This window comes from Ailuropoda melanoleuca, chromosome 2 (assembly GCF_002007445.2).
Source record: "Ailuropoda melanoleuca isolate Jingjing chromosome 2, ASM200744v2, whole genome shotgun sequence".
Classification (NCBI taxonomy): domain Eukaryota; kingdom Metazoa; phylum Chordata; class Mammalia; order Carnivora; family Ursidae; genus Ailuropoda; species Ailuropoda melanoleuca.
In genome coordinates this window covers 8,187,741-8,190,600 of record NC_048219.1, presented here as the reverse complement: position 1 = coordinate 8,190,600, position 2,860 = coordinate 8,187,741, and positions in this window count along the sequence as shown.

The following is a 2,860-nucleotide window of genomic DNA, read 5'->3' as shown; positions in this document are numbered from 1 at the left end:
TTTCACAGTGTTTGAATCCAAGTTGCATCTCCTGATCTATCTCGGTATTCCTTCCCTTAGCGTAGAAAGTTCAGAGTGTCACGGTCCCGGAGGTCACCCGTGAGGGTGGGGAGCCAGCCTTGATTCCTACAGGACTTTTCTCACCCAACAGAATAAAGGCAGATTTCTTAGGCATTTACAGTCCTTCCTCTCAAGAATCTTAATGGCCAAGCTAATGAGAGAGAAATGGATCAGGTCGGGAACTCAGCACCACCAGATGAGTTCTTCTGGAGCAGAGAACTTTTTCCTCTGTGCTGTTGTATTTCTTGCCATGAAGCTGAAGTGGCAAACTTCATCACCTTAGGGTTTGGACTAACCAAAAGCCAGGAAGAGAAACGATGTTGGATGACCTCCGTTCACTCCTTCTCTGTGTTACTTGTCTGGCCTCGCTCTAAAGAAAGGACCAGAGGTATGGTGGTTCCAGTCAGGTCTCCACCCCGAGGGAGTGTTGAGAGGCGTCAAGAGCAGGGAGGAAGCTGGAGGGCTTGCGTTGCATGCTGTGGCAAGCTTGGGAGGGGAGAAGGTCACTTCACGGACTGCTGCCTAGGAATGTGCTGGCAGCTGTTCCTTGGTGTAAAATAATGTTCTCTCACCTGCTGTAGACCGTACCTTGTATGGGAAGACAAAGTCAGTGTTTCTTGCCCCTCCTGGGGTTCGTGGTCTGGTTGCAAATGAGAAATGTCACTAGTGTCAAAAGTGGGCATTCAGAGGAGGGACTTGTAACTTCCTCTGGGTTCAGGGACCTCTTGAGGAGACAGTACTTGGGCTGAACCTCTAGAGATGTGGGGATGGAAGGCCGTCCTTTAGAGAGGAAAAAAAAAACCCACCTGTGTCAGAGCCGTGGAGTTGGGAAAGCGTGGGGCAAGATGCCCAGGGAGCGTGGAGTGTGATGATAGGGATTGAGAAGCAAGTTCGGCACATGGATTGGGTCACAGTGCTTTGAATGCCGGGAGGAGGAATTTGGCCTTGGCCCTGTAAGCACTGGGAACGTGGGAAATACTTAAACAGGAGGGTCAGGGTTGTAGAGCCAGGCACTGCCAGGTCAAGCTAACAGAATGTGGGAGACGGGAGGCACCAGAAGCAGCAGCAGTCCGGGGAACGCGGTACACTTGACCCTCGGACAACACGGGTTTGACGGTGCAGGGCCACGGATACCTGTTTTCTGATACAGAACTGTAAGTTTTTTCCTTACGATCTTCTTGACATTCTCTCTCCTCTCGCTTGCCGTATCGTAAGGACACCGTGTCTATAGAGCGTACAGTGTGTTCAGTGACTTCCAGTCAGCAGGCTAGTAGTAGTTACGTTTGGAGAGGGTCAAGTTACATGGAGATTTTTGACTGGAAGGGGGACAGCACCCCTAAACCTTGTGTGAAGGGCCCACTGTCATTGCAGATGCTGTGGGGCCTGAGCAAAGGCAGTGACAGGAGGGAACAGAAGAGGGTTCAGTAGGTGACCAGGGGGAAGGAGCTGTCAGAGGTGATCCAAGATGTTCCTGAAGCCTGAGGAATGGCGAAGACGAAGGTGAGTTCAGTTTTGGAAACGTGGGGTTTCAGGGACTGGAACCTCGCTCAGACTCCCTGAAGCTTTCCCTCCATCGTGACAAGATGAGGGCTCCAGCCAGTAGAATTCCCACTGCCTCACATCTCATGTTAGTCTCCAGTAGGTGATGAGAACCCAACATTTCCTAATTTTATAAGGATGGGGACATTTCTTTGGGCATATTTTTTTCTTTCACAAGTTTAAAATAATTAAAAATTCAGCTTCATTTTACTATCTAACAGCAGCTCTTTCCAAATTCCCTTCCAAGCTTTTTCCTGTTCATCCATATTCTAAACATAGTTCCATCATGTTTGTATAATTTAACTTTGTCATTTAACTACATGAGCATTGAGAAGTTCTCGCTTAAATGTTGAAGGCCCGTAAGCTCTAACCAAATGACTTTGTTAGCACATGCAGAGAGTATAAAGGACAGAAATGCCACTTGTACACAGAAGGGATTGGCAGTCGTTTTTCCCCAGCAGCTTTAAATTCATTTATGTTCGATTCTGAACAAAATGTTACAACATCAAGAGAAAATGGAAACTCACCTGTTGGGAGTTGCAGGCACGCACCAGAGACCAGTACTGTCCCATCCATTCTTCATCCTGCTGTCACACCACCCTGGGGTCAGTTTTGTTAGGTTCAGCTGCAGCCGAAGAGACCGCAGCACGCTGTCCACCCATCCCCAGCAATGCTAGGTTCCTGTTTGAGTGCCTTTTGTATGCCAAGCACTGGTCTAAGGCACTGGGAATAGTGTATGAAGAGTCAGAGAAGGCCCCTCTTCTCATGGAACATACCTGCTGCTTATGGACTGGGGTCACAGAGCTTGCCTCGTGATGGTGTCAGTACTGAGTGTCAGTACTGGTGTCAGATGCTGGGCCAGTCTGCGGTCACCAGCAAATCACTGCAAGGCCTTCTGTCTCGCCAGCCCTTAGAAAAGGTGAAATACAGTGCTTGTTCTAGGCTGTACTGTTTCTTCTAGATAACTCTGGCCAGAAGACAGCAATAACATTTGAGGGTATAGTTGGGTCCTGCCTGTACCTCCCTGCCCCCCAGCAGCCCAAGGGAAGAAAGATCTTGGGAAGCTGAAGAGGAAGGCCCTAAATCTGAGTCATTTGCCTACCTGCATCTACTATGAGCCAGGTGCTTTTATGTGTATCAGTACCTAGTCCCTTTTTTAAAGGCAAAGACAAAAGCTCAGAGAGGTGAAGTGATTTTCCCAATGTAACATAGCTAGTGACAAAGCTAGATTTTTAAATATTTCCGGTTCTCCTCCCTTGTA